General features: G+C 35.8%; 1 protein-coding gene across 5 annotated transcripts in view; it reads left to right on the top strand.

The window, feature by feature from the left end:
• Positions 1-19,168, top strand: part of LOC129243074 (uncharacterized) — a 436,614-nt gene that overhangs the window by 191,866 nt on the left and 225,580 nt on the right. For all 5 annotated transcript variants that reach the window (XM_054880171.1, XM_054880170.1, XM_054880169.1 and 2 more), the window contains exon 5: positions 210-239. The gene's annotated coding sequence lies outside the window, so the exon portion shown is untranslated. The remainder of the gene's footprint in view (positions 1-209; positions 240-19,168) is intronic.

Raw genomic sequence — 19,168 nt, 5'->3', positions numbered from 1 at the left:
TGTGGTACTAACGTGCATTTTTGATGTTAACTGAATTCGCTTGGGCTTCCTAATCAAGAAAATTAACAGAGAACAGAAATATATGGCAGGGTACATAAGCGCTTACTTATATACTTAACATATATTATCATGCCCAGCAACTTTTCATTAAATAATTTACTAAAGAATATTCTTCTATATTCTAACTAAGTTTTAATCTTTTTTTTCAGATCGAGGCATAAGCAACTGAACATATAATCGTAAGTAATTTAAAATTTTGAAGAATCTTTAATTCGGTACCACCAAAATGAGTGGGCAAAGAAAGCAAGTGTATGAACTTATTGGGTGTGGATATATATATGAACATGGCTATCATCATAAGCTACGGTATACTAATATTGAAAATAAATACTTTTTAAGGGCGCCCCTTTATAGCTATGGTCCGCCTTCTTGAAAAATCTGTGTAGTATGCCCGATACAATTAACCAAGGCATTTACATTCGTATTTAGACTAGTCACAAATCATATATTAGATAGGCACTTTGCAATAGCAATAAATATATTTTTTTACTGATTACTGGAAAAAATTTATATAAATTTATATTTACTAGTATATAGTAAAAATATTTTTTTACTGATTACTGCAAAAAAATGCAGTAAAAATATTTTTTAATGATTACTAAAAGAAATTGCAGTAAAAGTATTGATGATTCAGCCTGATGCTTGGGATGCCGTTATCACCGGTATTTCTCTGCCTGACATTAAAACATAAAATACATAAATACCCTTTTAGATGGGCAATTCAGAAGTAGAGCTCTCTCTCGAAGGACCAGACTGACACTCTATAAACCTCTCATCATTGCTGATCTTCTATATGGCGCAAAAGCACATCGATTTCAACAGCAGATGACAAAGTTTTGGAAGCTTTCGATATTAAAATCCTCCGTAAGTTCTTTGGTCGCCTTAACGTTGGTCGCCTCCACTAAGGCGAGCTTATGAAACGGAACCCCAAAAAGGAAGACGAGGAAGGTTAAGACTGCTGCAGAATCTGTCAGCACTCGGGATAGCTGGCAGGCTATTTTGATTTAGGCCAGTAATAGTAAATTGTAACTACCAGTAACTATTTTCAATAAAGAGTAAAAATGTTACTGATGGTGCAAATCAAATTACATTATCAGTATTTGTACTGAAATTTTTCTTACCCAGTATTCAGTAAAAAAATTTTCTTACTACAATTTTTATCCAGTGATCAGTAAAAATTTTTTTGGTAATGCAAATTAAATTTCAGTATCAGTAAAAAATGTCTTGACTACTGCTATTTGTAATGCAGTAAATACATAATGCAGTGTGCCCATCTATGCCACAAATGATGCCCTCATGGCCATACGCAGGGGGCACAGAAACCCTGAACATGGTTCGATAACGTCAAAATAATCAAATATGAACATTGACAATAATAAAGCCAAAGATTGGCGTTTTGCTTGCAATGCCATTTACAACAGCAGCAGTAGGGATATTCTTCAGCAATCTGAAAATGAAAAATTATATAGAAAAAGACTTTAATTATAAAAGTACTTGGATAATAATTATTAGTGGGATAAATTTTAAATTCTTTTATTCACTCATAATTGTTATGAAGACACTCAAAAACAATAGCTAACGATGACTTACAATTTTTGTATCACACTTTAATAATTATTGATTATATTTTTGCTATTTTCTCTTATAAAAATTATGTGGCAGGTAGTAACCATGACATAGAAAACAGTTGATGATATTTATTTATCTTGTGACAGCACTCGCACACATACGTACATACATATGTATGTATATAATCTAAATAATATATAATCTGAATAAGGATGATTTATGGTCATGTGAGAGATCTATTCTAGCACTAAATGTGGCTTTTAAGGAGATACGTCCAGCAGCGTCAAAAATGCTCTAAAAGAAAAACTGATTTTAGAAGGGATAACAATAAAATTAAATATACACAAATTTAATGCATTATTTATTAGTACTTAAACTTTATAAACAAAATTATTTTAATGCACGTGATCCAAAGTGCAATGAAAAAAAAGTTGCTCCACAGCCTGCATCATTTCTCCTTGTAATGCTGATGGATCCGTAAAAAGTAAAAAACATTCTTATAAAATAAAGTTGTTTTTATATCTATCGAGCTGGATTTTTGAAAGTGTATATCTGAATACATTTATATACAATAAATAAAAATACCTACAATATATACAAATAGTATATTTGTACAGGTTTAATACATTTCAAGTGACTTGTTTGTTGATGGTGATTATGATCTGACCGTCAACTCTGCCAGGTACATATGTATGTGGTAGACAACTTTCAATGTCACTGCAGCAATAGGAAGTATATATTGTACACACAGTGCTCGAAATAATGGATATGCAGAGTAGTCATGACTTAGCTGGACTTGACTTGAGTGAGTATTTAATATAAATTGGCAATTATTTGCAAATTCATTCATCGAATGCTACTTGGAAAGCAAATTGTTTCGACTTTGGTCCGGCTTGATTTGATTAGCTATGACTTGACTCTACCTACTTGATCTTAACCTCAATATCAAATAACTTCACCTTTGATGCCGCCAATGATCACTTCAACGCCGCTTTGCTTTGTTCTCACCTTATTTCTATATTCATACTTTATGTGAGTGTGTATTCAGTTATTTTTGCATACCGAAATTAATTAATCTTCGCAAAACGGTTTTCATATTTTGGCAGCGGCTAATAGCAGGCTTTCTAACAGTTTTTTTAGAGGTGTGACTTTTATGCGAAGGCCAGCAAATTCTTTTTAGCAAAAAATCAAGAGAAACTAAATTTAAAGAACAGAAATTAAAAAGGAGTGTGTAGCAATCAAATATTACATAATATTTTATTTTATTTATTTATTTATTATTTTATTCAAAGCCATGCCGAAAATGATGGCATTTACAGCTAGTACTAATATCAAAACATGTGTTGGACGTGAGCCTTCTTTCCGAGGCAAATTCGAATTCTTTAATTTTAACTAAATTAATGAAAAAGAAATATCAAGCACCCGAGAAAATCGTGACATCCAGCAGCAATAATAGTACGGGTGATTATACCTGTGCCGCTAACAAATCTCTACATACATTATCATTTTGTATACACTGCCATGCCTACCACCATACAATAATTTCCTTCCTCAATTCAAATACTTCAAATTTGGTTGACGGCAACTCGGCTACTGCTACTTGTTGCCACACTGACCTCAAATATTGACATATGAGTCGCGTCAGCATTAGCATCGTTTACTTGTTTGCTACAATGAAAAGAAAACTTTGTAAAAAGAGAAAAATAAAATAAAAAATAAAAAAAATGTTATAAAAAGATGATCATCACATGCATGAAAGTGGAATTTCTCGTTGAACACGCAACACGACACCTTCCAACATGCCACATGAGGCAGCTAGTATATGTACGAGTATGTATGTTGGTATGTATCATCGACGAAACTGTCAGATGTGCTGGAAAACAAACATAGATCCACATGCACACATGCATATATGAATGTGTGTTAAGGCATAAAAAGGCATAGATGTGTAAAAGCGTGGAAAGCGCTTTTTGTCGTTGGACTTTCAGTCATGCAGACGTGATTGAAAACAAATTCTAATTATAGCCAACCAGCCAGGCAGCCAGTCACTGCGAGTAGGTACGTCGCTGCAAAAGTCTAGAGGTAGTAGTTTTAGACATGCAAGAGTTCTGGCTTTTCATTTAAGTAAATAGTACAGAGACATCACATGTTTTATATTAATCTAAATGGAGAAGGCAAAATTAGACCTCTAAGGAACAAAAAATAAAAAGTAAAATCAAAAAACAACAACTTCATATACAAAAATTACAACGTTGGAAAGAAAAACAACATCTGAGAAAATATTGCGCTCATTTATCGTTAGAAGTGGCCTAGATTTATTCAAATGAATACTTGCATACATACATACATGAGTATCCTATTAACTTTTGTAGCTGTTGATTGTTTCTTTTATCGGAAAACCAAGCAATATATAACATTTCCGCTTTCTTCATCATTCCAATTTTAAAGTTTTCAAAATATTATTCAATAATCCAAAGGGCTTCGATAATAGGCTGTTTGCCCCGTTCAACCAAAAAGTACCATAGAGTGAGTCGAAGAGCATAATTTTCGATAGCTGATCTATAGAGTACCGATGCTATCGAATAATAATACAATTAATTATTTTGGCTCTGCTGCATATATATTAAAGGTATAGTATATTTACGGTCAATCCAACGTCATTTAAAATTTGTTTAACAAAAAATAGGTAATCTACGGTTTTAGACTGCAAGCTTGTCCGCCGGTTATTTATAATTACTAAAAATTCGTTCAGGCTCAACTGAAGTCGGGGCAATACAAAAAAATGTCCTTGCCAAATTACGCAGCTGACGTAATTGACTTCCCATCACCTTGAATAAAAAATGTAAAGAAATAAGCTACTTCATAACTATAACATATTCACATTAAAATGTTAATGCAGTGAATTTGTACAAGTAAGAATTTTCAATCCAGCCGCCCAAAAGAAAACACAAGTTATTAAGAGTACACTCTTAAACTTTATTTACAATTTTAGTCCTAAACCTAATTCTGCTTTTCAGCAACTCGTCCCAAACTCAGCATAATTTTTAAGTTTCTGTGGAAATTTTGATCAGAGCTTCAACACTTTTTCTTATACTTAATTTGAATTTTTGAGCTTAGAACGTATGCAAAATTCTGGTCGGCGTAGTTATAACTGGATGGACGGTCTATAAATAAAAATTTATCGAGAAAAATAAAGCATCGCATAAAAAAAAATCTGGTATTTAGTACCTAGGCGCATATTACCTTAGTCTGGATGAAGTTCTCTACAAATTTGTGACATGCGTCTTTATGTTATTCTCTAAATGGAAAAAAAATGATAATAATAATATGACTGCCTTGGGACGACCACTCTTAGAAAATAGACGGAATACTGAATTCAAGAATAATGGACCATATTTAAATACTAACGATCAATAAAGGCTTTTTGCTAGTATTTGAATCAAAAAGTTTGTATCGCAATAGTTAAATTAAACGACTTTCATTTCTATTCTATTAGGTGTATTGCGTTATTTCGTCAAATATAATATAATCCATTAATTTAACTGCTTCGTGTTTGCCAAAATAATGTCCGACTTTGGAAAATATGAGTTTAAGTTGTGATAATTTCTTTTTTTCGGTTCTTACTAGTTGTAATCTAATTCTTATGATAAATTAAATATCCCATTTTAAATTTTTTTCTGTGCGGCTCATATTTAAAGAAAATTAGCAGCATGCGATGCGACTTTTGCCTACCCGTTCAAATATTTTGGCAGTCGATTTTATAGTCAATATTCGAGATGATTTTCCAAGCAACAAAAATCGACACATATATTAATTTCTAAGTTCAGAAAGATATTTGGTCTTTTATCAATGACATTTGAGATACAAAAGATTTTTTCAAGTATCACTCAGTTCAAGTTAGAGCTGCCGCTTTTGAAAGCGATCAAAATTCGTTTCAGTCAGGAATTTAAGGTTTAAAGTTGAGTAAAATGAAAGTTTCAAGATGTTTTTGTAAATATTTCAATTACTTTTGCAAAACATTAAACAAAACTAAGCATACGACTATTTATCAGTATAACTCATTTTGGGCTGTAAAAGCAAACTATTGCAATTTTCCATACTCTTCACTGCTAACTATTACTTTACATATTTGCTACGAGTACAAAGCGCAAAAGTAATTTTCCACACTCTAACTCAAATAGGCTTTCATAAAAAGTGAAATGAATTCTCCTGCTTCACACATTGCCCAACCACTCTATCTAGGCGTGTGAAGACAAAAACTTTCGTTAGTACCTACGATTTTCGCTGTTACTTTCAGCTCTATTTTTAAAAAGCGTGTAGTTGTTTTGTAATTTTACTGCAAAACTGAATATAACTGAAGTGACAAAAATTTAACAACGCGCATTTCAGTTTCGCATTACACTTTATTTTGAAAACATACGAATACATACATACATACATACATACATGTCTGCATATTTTTCTGTGAACACATGAACTGATTATTACTTCCTTTTATCGCTTTTCAAATTATTATTTTTAACAGTGGATACAGTATTTAAATTCACAAATTTTCTAAAGCTCATTTTACTAAGAGAACTGCAAAAATTGACAAAAACATAAAGCTTTAACCACGTACCCTCATGACAGTAATTAAATTGCATTTCCGAGTCAGTATTTGGAGGCACTACCCAGCTGAGCTCTTATTTTTTATTTATTTATTTTGTTTTTTTTTTTTTTTGTGGGTACACTACTCCCTTCAAAAGTAACAGTAAAATTTAGTTTTTGCATAAATTGAATTTTGCTTATGAAAGAGTGAAATTATCCATTTAAGTAAATTTTGAATATTTAAAATAATTAAAATAGTTTTTAAACTGTTAAATGTTGTTGGCTAGTCAGTAGAAAAAATGCATGAAAATATTTCAAGAGGAAAAGATGCAGAACTTAACCGGAAAAGCTAATGGATGAATTGAGCAAACATAATGTGGGTTATAGGGTTCATGTGGAAATATCTCTACCTAGTAGGCTTTGCAAAAAGGATAGTAAAAAGTATGAGAAAAAATTGGTATCATGCGGAAATATTCCAACTCAGTACACCTGAATGCCCAGACGCCGGCAAGGGATGGACTCTCACGTGCTCTCTTTAGTATTGCCCTTAAACAGGTTAGCAGAGATTCAGATGTAAACACAAAGAGAACTATAGGGTGATTTTTTAAGAGCTATAAGAAAGTTTTTCAAAAAAACACATGTAAAGTTCAGAAAAATGCATGAAACTTTTATTTAAGTCGGTAGTAAAGTATAATACCATATAATTTAATGTTTGAAGATTATTTCATGCAAATGTTGACCGCGACTGGGCTTCAAATGGTCCATCCGCTTAGTCCAATTTTGGCATACTCTTTCCAGTGTTTCGGCCGGTTTCTCACATATACGAGGGATGCCTTTTATATTTCGGGATTTGGCAACCCTGATGTTGCAATCTGGCAACTGACAGCTGTATCGCAAAGTTTGACATTTTTTGGCTTTTACGTACTCAGAACGTTTTGAAATACCAGCGCTATTTGTGTTGTTTACAGTAACTTAAAAGATTCATCTCGATCCAAAAATGGAATTAAATCGTGAACATTTTCGTGCGATTATTTTTTACAACTTTCGACGTGGATTAACTCAGCAACATTGCATGGATGAACTTAGTTCATTTTTGGCGATGAAGCTCCATCAAGGACCAGTGTTTATCGATGGTATGGTGAATTCAATCGTGGTCGTAGTTCACTCCAAGACGAATTTCGTGAAGGTCGTCCAAAATCAGTTGTTGTTCCAAAAACCATTGATGCTGTGCGCGAACTGATATTGCAAGATCGTCATGTGACCTATCGTGAGATTGAGACAATCTTAGGCATTAGTGGGACAAGCATACATTCAATATTGCATAAACATTTGACTGTCAAAAAAATTTGTTCGCGTTGGATCCCACACAATTTGTCAATCGCTCAAAAAAAGGCTCGTGGCGATTGGTCGAAGGAAATGCTCAAAAAATACGATCGCGGGGCTTCGAAACACGTCTATGGCATCGTGATAGGTGATGAATCATGGATTTACGCGTATGAGCCCGAAAGTAAACAGCAGTCGACCGTATGGGTGTTTCAAGATGAGCCAAATCCAACAAAAGTTATTCGCGCACGAAGCACTTCCAAGCAAATGCTCGCCTGTTTTTTCGGAAAAACTGGACATGTCGCAACCGTACCCCTAGAACAACGCAGAAGAGTAAATTCTGAGTGGTACACAACCATTTGTTTGCCAGTTGTCTTCCAAGAAATTAGGAAAACCAATCGCCAAAGACGGCTCACTCTTTACCAGGACAATGCGAGCTCTCACACATCAGCTCAAACAACTGCATTTTTGAGCACCCAAAACATCGAATTAATGGGTCATCCGCCGTACAGTCCTGACTGGGCACCGAATGACTTCTTTTTATTCCCGTACGTAAAATACAAACTGAGAGGTCAACGTTTTTCGGCACCTGAAGAAGCGGTTGCGGCATTCAGAATGCATGTCTTGGAGGTACCTCATTCAGAGTGGCAAAAGTGCTTCGACAATTGGTTCAAACGCATGTAAAAGTGTATAGATCTTCATGGAGAATATTTTGAAAAACAATGAAGGGATTTTCGATGATTAAAATTTGTTTTTGTTCTCCAATCCCAAAATATAAAAGGCACCCCTCGTAAATGCTTTCATGTTGTCTTCCAATGCGTTAATTGAAACAGGCTTGTCTTAATAGATATAAGCTTTAACATAGCCCCACAAAAAATAATCTGAAGGTGTTATATCGCACGATCTGGGTGGCCAATTGACAGGTCCCGAACGTGAAATAAAATATTCACCGAGCTCGCCTCTCAACAAGTCCATTGTACGCGTGCTGCGTGGCATGTGGCACCGTCTTGCTGAAACCACATGTCATGCAAGTCAAGCTCTTGCACTTTGGGCAAAAAAAGTTGGATATCATTTCACGGTAGCGCTCACCATTCACAGTTACGTTACGATTCGCAGCATCTTTGAAGAAGTACGGTCCAATGATACCTCCAGCCCATAAACCGCACTAAACTGTGACCTTTTCTGGATACATTGGTAGCTACTTCTACTTAGACTACCAATTAAACTTTACCCAAATGGACCGCAGGAAATGTTCTATTTCAAAAGCCCTATTTACTTTTAAATAAAGCGTACAAAGGGTATATTGGAGTTACAGAAATGTGTGACTTTTCTAAACAAGATAAAACATTTTTAGTAACCCAGTGTAAATAAAATTTTACAATGTACTAATATAAAAATAGAATTTTACTTCAACTTAGTACGGAATTGAACGGAGTGGAATTCTGATTGGTCGGAATTTTCCAAGTACTCGACCAATATTGCCCACCGCACTTAGGGTCTAGAAGAGGATTTAAACTAGATGGAAATAAAGTCTCAGTTGCTAGTGCTGACTGTATTTGGTGCAATTTGAATTGTAAAATAATTGTAACAAAATAATAATAATAATCACTGCTGCTATACATACTTCCGAGAGAAAGAGAATATAGCTCGTCCCTTCTCAATACAGCCAACCGAAAAACGCGCGATCTACATAAGTTTGGCGAAGGCCAGACAGCGGCAATAAAAATGTTCTGCACTATCTCCATTCTACAAATAAGATGTACACATGGATCTTCGATAATGCTAATGGCATTTATATGTCTTTCACATGAATTGTGAACCGTATTTAGTCCTATCAGAGCTCGTAGCTCACTCCTCCTCTGTCTGAAATTTTGATTCCACATTTTCAGGTTTTTTTAGGAAACCCTTGGCTTATTTATAGGTGCCACTAACCGCTCCATGAGTTTTAAGATTGAAAAATTTGATGTAACCGACAGTATCCGCTATTTTAAGCTCTAAAATAGGCTCTGGTCTGATTGGATGCTAATGTTAACTTACAGTTCTTATTAGAAAATGTTTTAGTTATTTACTTAACTCTGCTTTTCCTAAAAACAACTTCTTAAAACTACAGTAAATAACATCATCAACTGCTTCAACTACTGCAAATGCTATGCTCGCGAGTCGTAAAACAAACCAAGGTATATTTTTGCATATACTTTAGGGCGGGTCGATTTAAAAATCGCTCATTGCTCTGTGAAAATCGTATTCTAGGGATCAAAATAAGAAACTTTGCCGAAGGAACCATACCTCTAAAACGAATTCTGATGTCCCCCAATTTGGGACTAACGAAAAATCCCACTTTGACCCATTTAGAGTGCTCCAATTGAGTCCAAATGTATGACCGACCCCCACTAACTTTGGACGGCCGATCCACCCATGCCAGTGGCACACCCCCTGGAACTCCCCTGTGGGGTTCCCCATACAATAATTTCAAAATATCACCATTTTTGGCCTTTACATGAGAAAAGAAACTAAAAAGTTCAACCCAAATTGGGGGACATCAGAATTCATTTTAGAGGTATGGTTCCTTCGGCAAAGTTTCTTATTTTGATCCCTAGAATATGATTTTCACAGAACAATGGGCGATTTTTTTGCCTCCCCACAAAAGACACTAAGAGTTCGACCCAAATTGGGGGACATCAGAATTCGTTTTAGAGGTATGGTTCCTTCAGCAAAGTTTCTTATTTTGATCCCTAGAATATGATTTTCACAGAGCAATGGGCGATTTTTTTGCCTCCCCACAAATCGACCCGGCCTAATATACTTATATATACATCTATTGACTAAGCTTAAAAGATGTATAATATTTAAAAATTAAAACTGGCTTATTTATTCATGAAACATTATTTACTCAGTGTTAACAACTTTGCGATGTATTAAGTAGGAAAACATTAACATTGGCTTGAATTGCTGCTCTGTGGCATTATTTGGCTACTACACAGCACACCATACCTGACTCAACTTACAAATACCTGACGTCTCTGCGGCACTAATAGCTACAACGCCCACGATCAAGTATCACCTGACACTAACAATAAAATACTTGTAGTAATGTTTTTGTATCCAAAAAGTTGAGATATATTAGATTGCAGACACTATTTAATAACGGGAAACTAACTGTTCGTAGTAAACTCATTCCCATGACGGTTCGTTAGAAATGAATGACGGACACGTGAGTGTGTGTGTACAATCGCTTTAACCCTCTAAATTTTTCATTGCACTAGTTGTTGGTATGAGACCAATGGGAATTAATTAACATGTAAAATGTTTAAGTTTTTTGTCGCCCGAGCACACAATGAAAATTACTGGGTAAATTTTTAATTTTCTGTAAAAGTCAAAAAACATAACAGTATAACTTTGATAACTCGATGCCACTTAGTATTATTAGTCTTGAACCATAATGCGCTGCGATCACCACATAAGAGGTGTTTGACCGCAACCCTTTAATTGGAGACTTGTGATGAATTTGAGTATATCCTCATCAATCATTTCCCCAAAACGGCAAGCGCTCATTTCTTCTAATTCATATTTCCTGAAATAGGTACATATTATCCAGTCCTTATACATCTTGAAAATTTAAACTGTATACTTTGTAACTCAAACGAATTAGAAATCATAAGTAATTTTTTAGGAGGGTGTCTAATTTTAAAATAATCAGATTCATATATTTAAGAAAGCTTTATCTAAGTCATGAAGAAATTATTAATATATAATTTAAATGGAATTGGTGCATTTGGGATGAGACTCTCTTATTTGGTATTTCACTGGTGCTTTGAAATAAATTCTTGGAAAATTTTTGTAAATTGTTTATTATTATTGTTTTAATATAATCATTATAAGTGTCAAAAAAAAATTGAGAGTCTATCTATCTACTTATCCATCTAGTGAGAGTTCACAAGAGCTCTTTTTTCCAAATTTGTGAGCCTATTTGATGCTCTTTTAAAAAGAAGAATAAACAGTCTTAGATAACTTCTTTATGTGGGCTTTGATGGGTTCACAAACGGAGTCTCGTCTCGTCATTTGGTGGAATAAAAAATTAATTATATAGATTAACCACTCTGAGTTTCTTCAAATTATCTCACGCTGTAACTCAAGTAGGAGCGCTGAAAATTTCGCTTTTCAAATTCTGTAGTTCTTAAATGCATACAAATATTGTGAAAAGGCCTACTTTTCATTAACATTCTATGATTCCCTTCTATGGATTATCTACTTCAGATTCCGTCAAATTAGCTCACTTAGTGTCTTAGCTGTAATATATATCGCAAATTCAAATACAACTTCAGAGTCTGCTTGCTCATAGCAAAATTGCCCAGAAACAAATTTTAAATATTAACTCCCAGCGGTTTATGTTTGTACGTTAGAGGGTTAAGCGCTAGAATAAAGGTAGGAAGTTATTTCACAATTTTTTTTGTTTTTTTTTTAATTTTCTAGGCTTCTCTGAAGTTCTTAAACACATATATATATTCGCATTGTAAAGAAGCAAACTTTGCATGTATGTATATAGAATTCTTGAAAATGGTTTTTCTGCGTTTAATGCATATTTTAACTACGTGACTAATGTTGGCATAGTTCAATTACCGTAAAACAAATGTAAATATCTGGGGGAGTAAGTTCAAATTTGCAACACTGCAACACTTTTTGCCTGGTTAAGATTTTCTCATAATTTCAAAAGAGTATCTTTTGCTTTTGTTTTTGGTTCTACAGCATTTGTCTTAAAACTTAACATTGTATCGCGTAGTTGATTGAACTTTGACATGATTTTCTATTGTTTTCGTGTGCAAGCTATTTCAAGCTATTTTTTGAGCACATACTTTTTTTTGCTAATGACGCAAGTTTACTGTTGTTCACCAACACCACTGAAAACGTTTAGAGTGGGTGGCCAGTTTAGCAAACCCAGGCTTTTTTTAGGAAGTTGTGGTGAAATACAGCATTTTCAAATTAATTTATTACAAACATTATGAAACTGTTCATAGACGTAACCAGAAAATCTAAACTACGTTCTTTGAAAAATAGTGAATTTGTACAGTATATATGTATTAAATGGATTCTGACTCTACCACATCTTCACAACTTCCACCGAAACGAATGACGAATGGTCATGAATTTTTGGAAAATGTTACTGAAGTGACTGTCTATGGTCGAACTGTCTATCTGTCTGTGTTCTTCATTCATTACGTGCTGATCATGGCGAACGTGATGGTCTGCTGGTGTCCAAATTAGTCCATCTGCACTTAGTAACTAATGTAACATTTTCCTAACTTGTGGCTATAGCTAACTTCTAACCCAAACCTTTCCTCGCACACTCGTTTGTTTGATCGTTCCTCAAAAGACCTTTAAATCCTGAAACTAGTATCATACTAGTGCTGCCGAATACATAGATTGCAGTGATTTTCGATACTGCGCTTAACATGCGAAGGATCTTAATTGGGGGCTAACTATCTACATGATAATTTCACTGTAAAGTCAGTTGCAACAAGAATTACCCAATTTTTAACAGATCGGTCAATTTATTATATTATTTAAGACAACGTATTTAAAAGAAGAAGGCGGCCGCCGCAGGCGAATGGGTTGGTGCGTGAATACCATTCGGAAATCACAGAGAGAACGTTGGTTCGAATCTTGGTGAAACACCAAAATTAAGAAAAAAAATTGTTTGCAAAATATCGATGCATTTTTGAAACTGGCTTTAAGAAAATACAATATGAGTAAAACCGAACATCATTTTTGTATTTTGGGAATATTTAATTTTTCATAATTTAAAAATTTAATATTAATATATTTTGTACTTGGGGGTTATTTAAAGGGAATGGATTGGGGTTGTCTTGAAAACCCGTGGTCTGCTCTTGGAAAGGTGGCCTTCGCGTCAACTCAGAGAGTGTTGGGTTAGTGCGCAAATATGCAAAAGAGTTCGAAGGAACTAGAGGGAACTTCTCAGGCTAACAAAGTCGCAGCTTTCGAATTTGGTGGGTGTCCGTACTGGACATAGTCCGGTGGAATCATCTCAACCGCCTCTCCTCAGCTATCCTGCTCTTTTGCCGAGATTCAGACAACTTGGCTCTTATTTGTTTGCTCTCCATGCGAATAAAACAAAGTTAGATATCACGCACCTGATACATTTCATTAACAGCTTGAAACGATTAAGGTAAACGTAACCCAGCCATCGTTCGATTGTCATGCTCTTCTCACCTAGAGTCCCGCTCACCTTTCCCTTTTCCCCCTGTTATAAGCTTCCCATTCTGCTTTCCTCTCCCTCTCTACGGTATCACAAAGAACTAATTTAATTTTTCATTCAAGTGGGTCCTTGCATGGGCAAACATTTAAACTGACCTAGCCTTATATTTAATGGTATGCGGCGAAAAATTAATAATACCAATCAGAAGGTCGACCAATTTCCTATACTACTCTTTCAGGGGGCTCTTAAAAAAAAAATATATATATATATATTATAATTGGCGCATCCTCCCATTTTTGGTGTGCGTCTTGATGTTGTTCCACAAATGGAGGGAGCTAAATACAATTTGAAGCCGACTCCGAACGCCAGATATTTTTATGAGGAGCTTTTTCATGGCAGAAATACACTCGGAGGTTTGCCATTGCATGCCGAGGGGTGACCGCTATTAGAAAAATGTTTTTCTTAATTTTTGTGATTCACCGATATTCCAACCTACGTTCTCTCTGCGAATTCCGAATGGTAATCACGCACCAACCCATTCGCCTACGGCGGCCGCCAAATACTAAAAAACTACTTCACTATAAAAAGTGAAAATAAAAATAATATATACAGAATTTCCTGCTAAAAAAGCTTTCTTACCTTAATAAACTTCTTACATTGGAATTTACACATATTTTTTTTTTTAATATAATATAATAGTTATTTTTGAGCGGTTGGCGCCAGTCTTTTCTTTCGTTGTATATCCCTTTTGATCAATGTCAAAAAAGTGAGCAGTGTTACCCGGTCACAATTACAGCTAACTAAGGTTCGCTCCGGCTTTGAAAGTATTCGATGCGGTACCAGCTGGTGGTAGCAGAGGAAGAGGAAGGCCTCCTCTGCGTTGGAAAGATCAGGTGGAGAAGGACTTGGCTTCACTTGGTGTGTCCAACTGGCGCCGGTTAGCACGAGAAAGAAACGACTGGCGCGCTTTGTTAAACTCGGCCAAAATCGCGTAAGCGGTTGTCGCGCCAATTAAGAAGAAGAAGAAGAAGGTAGCCAAAAGAGGCCAGTAATCGAAATTCTCACAACTCTCATAGCCTATTTCAATTTTAAGACTATCATAGTTTTTGTTTTCCCAGTAAACGAATTTATTTACTCATTCTATATGATTTGGTTAGCTTTAAATGAAAACTAGAAGCAATCGACTTTGCCGCAAACATACATATATATGTATATGTATACACACATTGCACTTTCAACAGTAAAAAAATCCAATTTCACAATCGGCAAAATCCGATAAAGCGCTTAAAACAAATAAGGTAACAAACAATTAAGCATTTCACCACCCACCACCATCGACTGAACAATCAAGCAACCAGCTAGTCAACTAACAACCACACAGCCCATTGGCAATCATTGGCATTGACTGTCTCCTACAAAGCAAACTTGTCGACTTATTGCCTTAAAAAATTGCAATTGCCAATAGCAATGGGACACATACATACGTATGTATGTGTTGTAAATGTCATAGATATTCGTAGGCGCATACGAGCACAAACTCGAGTCATTTTGCAAGCTGCAGGCAGTCAGTGGTAAAGTGATGGGAAAAAACTGATATGGAATGCGAAAGCCTCACTTACTGTTCTCTTTTTTTATAGCTGCAATGTTGATATAGTTTTTTTGTGCACTTGCTTTTGGTTTTTTGTTGTTGCCAATATTCTTATTGTCTGTTTTATCTGGTGCTCGCTTTTTCGGTGTCAATGAACGGCCTTCTGCAGCATCACACTTTTCACTTCCAGCTGGCAATTGAGCTAAACTCAGTGCAACTCAGCAGCACAGAATCGCTCGGCTTCAGCTACGGCGGCCAGGCCAAGTAAATTCATTTAAGTCAACTATTGTAAAGCCGCCGCCACCAACATCGCAGCCACCTTAGCCGCCGACGACACCAACGCTATCGCCTGTTATAAAAACACTACTGCAACAGCAATAACAATAACAATAAAAAAAAGCACAATCAACAGCAACCGGCACCAGTCATCAGCTGCCTTTTAGCCTTTTGCTTTTAAGCTCGATGCTGTTGCTTGCTGTTGTCATTGCTATTGAATGCTAGCTGCTTGCTGCCCACATAAAACCACAAGCAGCCATCAGCAGGCAACATCGACTGGCAACGGTAACAGCCTCAGTTGTTGCAACAACTTTTCAAAGTCGCAAATTTCAGTTTTATGCGCCTTCGTTGTCACCGCCGTCGCTTCCTTTTTTGTGATCACTTTGTAGTCATTCACGACATTTCCAGTTGTCATTGCTGTTGTTGTATGCAATTAAAAATACTATCTGCACACGTCATTGCTTTTCATAGTTGTTGTAATGCTGGGGATCAACATGCGCATCGATGTGCCCTTTTTGTGACTGTTGGTGTGGATTTAGCTCATTTGAAAGCGAATCTGTTAGCTAGTTAAGAATATTGTTGAAACCATTTTACTTACTATACTTTTCTTGTTATTGCCGTCAGTTAAATGTGGTATGATAAGGCAGAACTGTCATTTATTATTAAAATTTATGTTTATGGGCTATTCAACTCTGGTGGCCAGTTGATGTTTTTTTTTCACAGCGCGGAACGAAAAAGGAATGCCTCAGAATAATGAAGGGGTCAAGACAGAACCTTGGATTAATACACTTGGAGTATAACAAATAATGAAATATGAAACTAATTGCACAGCGCATACAATATTGGATTTAATAGATTCCGGTTCTACTTATAAATTGCGCCTTATTTTGCGTCTGGTTAAGCGTTGCCTGTCGAGAATCTTGCTTTGTTAAAAGAATATATTCCTATAATTATTTTAATGTCACTTACCTATGAAAAGTTTCTAACCTGTAGTCATAGCAACCAGCTAAGGAACTTTAAAGTAATGAAATATTAAAGTAATTCTAAATACAGCGAGGCAGAAAGTCAAGGAACTAGCAGATTTGTATACTAAGTCTGCATTCAGTCCTTTTGATTTTCGTCCAATAAATATATTACCAGCTCTTTCTGGGGTTTTCGAGTATTTAATGTCTAAACAAATAACTGCTTACCCTTTGGCTAGTAGCTATTGACGAAGATTTTATTCGATTAAACAGGGGTGAGGATATGCCGCTGACTTGGTCCTATTTTTTTCAGTCTCATTCCCCTCAGTCATGCCTGAAATTTTGGAGGAAGGATTGACTGCACTTAGTCGTGGAGCTGCCAGTTGCGGGATTAGAGTCAAATCTGATAAAACGGGATTGATGTTATTCACCAGAAAATACAAAGCTCTACATTTGAGACTTCCTAGATTGAACAACCATTTTATTACGCTTTCGTATCTTATGTATGTGATATTGTATGTATGTGATATTTGACCATAAGCTCCATTGCAAACTGCACATTGAATATCGAGTTAAAAAGGCCAGTATAGCTTTCTACTCCTGTAAATCTATGTTCGGCAAAAAATTGGGTCTCGAGCCACGTGTAGTACTCTGGATGTACAACTTAGTGGTTCTACCAATTTCGACATATTTACATATGGTTGCCTAGCTTGGTCGGTAGCTCTCCGGAAGGGCTATAACACCACCAAATTAGAGAGGGTGCAGAGGACCGCATGCATTGGCAACACTGAGCCGCCCTTAACGTCATTCTGCACTTACTTCCCGTTCTTCAAGTTCAATCCATTGCTCCTCAGAGCACTATTAGGTTGAAGCAGGTTGGCCCCTGGAGGCAATCTTCTGTAGGACATGGTAGCATTTTGAGGTAGATTTCTCCTTTCTTCGTACAGATCTCTCCACCCGTAAATTGAGGTTTGAGGGCTATGCTATCTTTCAGGGTTAGAAGGAGGGGAGAGTCTGCATGGACTCTGTTTACACCGCCCGATCCAAGATGGAATCTGGAATTGGAGCGGGGGTTTTATCTAAATCAGCCAATATTTCAATTGGCGGAAAATTAGCAGTATTTTTCAAGAAGAGGTTTTCGCGATCCTGCAAGCATGCAAAATGCTTAGGGATCGCTGTTGGGAGGCAGACATAAATATCTTTTCCGATAATCAAGCTGTGATCAAGATCCTGTCGTCGCCATGTTGCAGCTCTCTTCTGGTATACTTCTGTAAGGAGGAGATCAAACGTGCAGAAAACATTTCTTTTATCTGGATTCAAGAACATAGGAACATAAAGCGAAATGAAACTGCCAATGAGCTTGCCAAGAATTAGTCGACAGAACCGTTTTCAGTTATCCCCATCTAGACATCGGTTGCTCTTTGACAGTTTTTAAGGGAAAACAGCGCAATTTCTTTCTTAAAGAAGCGCAAGATAGATGGAGCTCTATCTTATTGTGTGCTAACACTTTGGCCTTAGTATGACAGAAGCCGGACGCTTAAAGTGCTGTGGATCTCCCGTCACTCAATTTCCATAGCGGTGTTTACCGTTCACTGGGTGATTGGAACTCATGTGAGAGGTTTAGACTTCCGTACAACCCTCATTGCAGAAGCTGTGGCGATCCTGCAGAGAAAGAGACTGTTAAACACTTTATTTTCAAATGTCCAGGTTTGGCGACTAGGCGTGTAAGATTTCTTGGTCTGCCTGGGAATAGCTGAGGCCGTTTCCTCCGCCTAGATGCCTTTTCCCTCCTGCACTTCATCAACAGCTCTGAATGGATGTAGATGGTTTTTCTGGATTGCAAAATATCGAAATTCAAACCAAGGAGCTGTATTTTTCTATTCCGCTTTTGATGGGTAAGACACCTAACCATCTTTATGAGAAATTATCTTTCACAAAATCGGCTCGCTCGAATGATCTGATTATCTAACATCAGCAAGACTGTTTTTCGTCAGTCTGCCCGTATTTGGAACTCTGTGCCCGTTTGAATTCGCTGCAACTTCAAGAACATTCTGTATTTATACTTTCGTTAACTCATTCATAATATTGCATATTACATATTGAATATCCTAGTCTACATATTACGGAATCAAATTGTCTTGCTTTATGGATATTCATGTACTCCTTGTTGTTTTTTCTACACATAATATAATCTTTGTTGCACTATAAAAGTTCGGTTCATGTCCTTATTATAATATTTAAACAAAAATAAATATATAAAATATATTTATGTATAGGTATTAATATGCCTTTGGACTTGATAATGTTATGGAAGTAGAAGTATATATTCGAAACTTTTTCTGAAAAATGTCTAGCAAAGCCCAATTAAGATATACTCATGACAGATTTTTTGCTGAAAAACAAAACTTATCTTGCACAAATGAAATTAAATTTGATTATCATAAGATACATGGCAGAGTATTTCCTTTATTCGGCGGTGAATATCTATTATTAAATATTAAAATTCAGTGTGAATATTCGACACCAATACATAGATTGTTGATAAATTATGTGTGTATGCAGGTACATGAATAAAAAAATATGAATTTAAAT

This window comes from Anastrepha obliqua, chromosome 3 (assembly GCF_027943255.1).
Source record: "Anastrepha obliqua isolate idAnaObli1 chromosome 3, idAnaObli1_1.0, whole genome shotgun sequence".
Lineage (NCBI taxonomy): Eukaryota > Metazoa > Arthropoda > Insecta > Diptera > Tephritidae > Anastrepha > Anastrepha obliqua.
The sequence above is the reverse complement of the archived record's forward strand: the minus strand, read 5'-3'. Positions and strand labels throughout refer to the sequence as shown.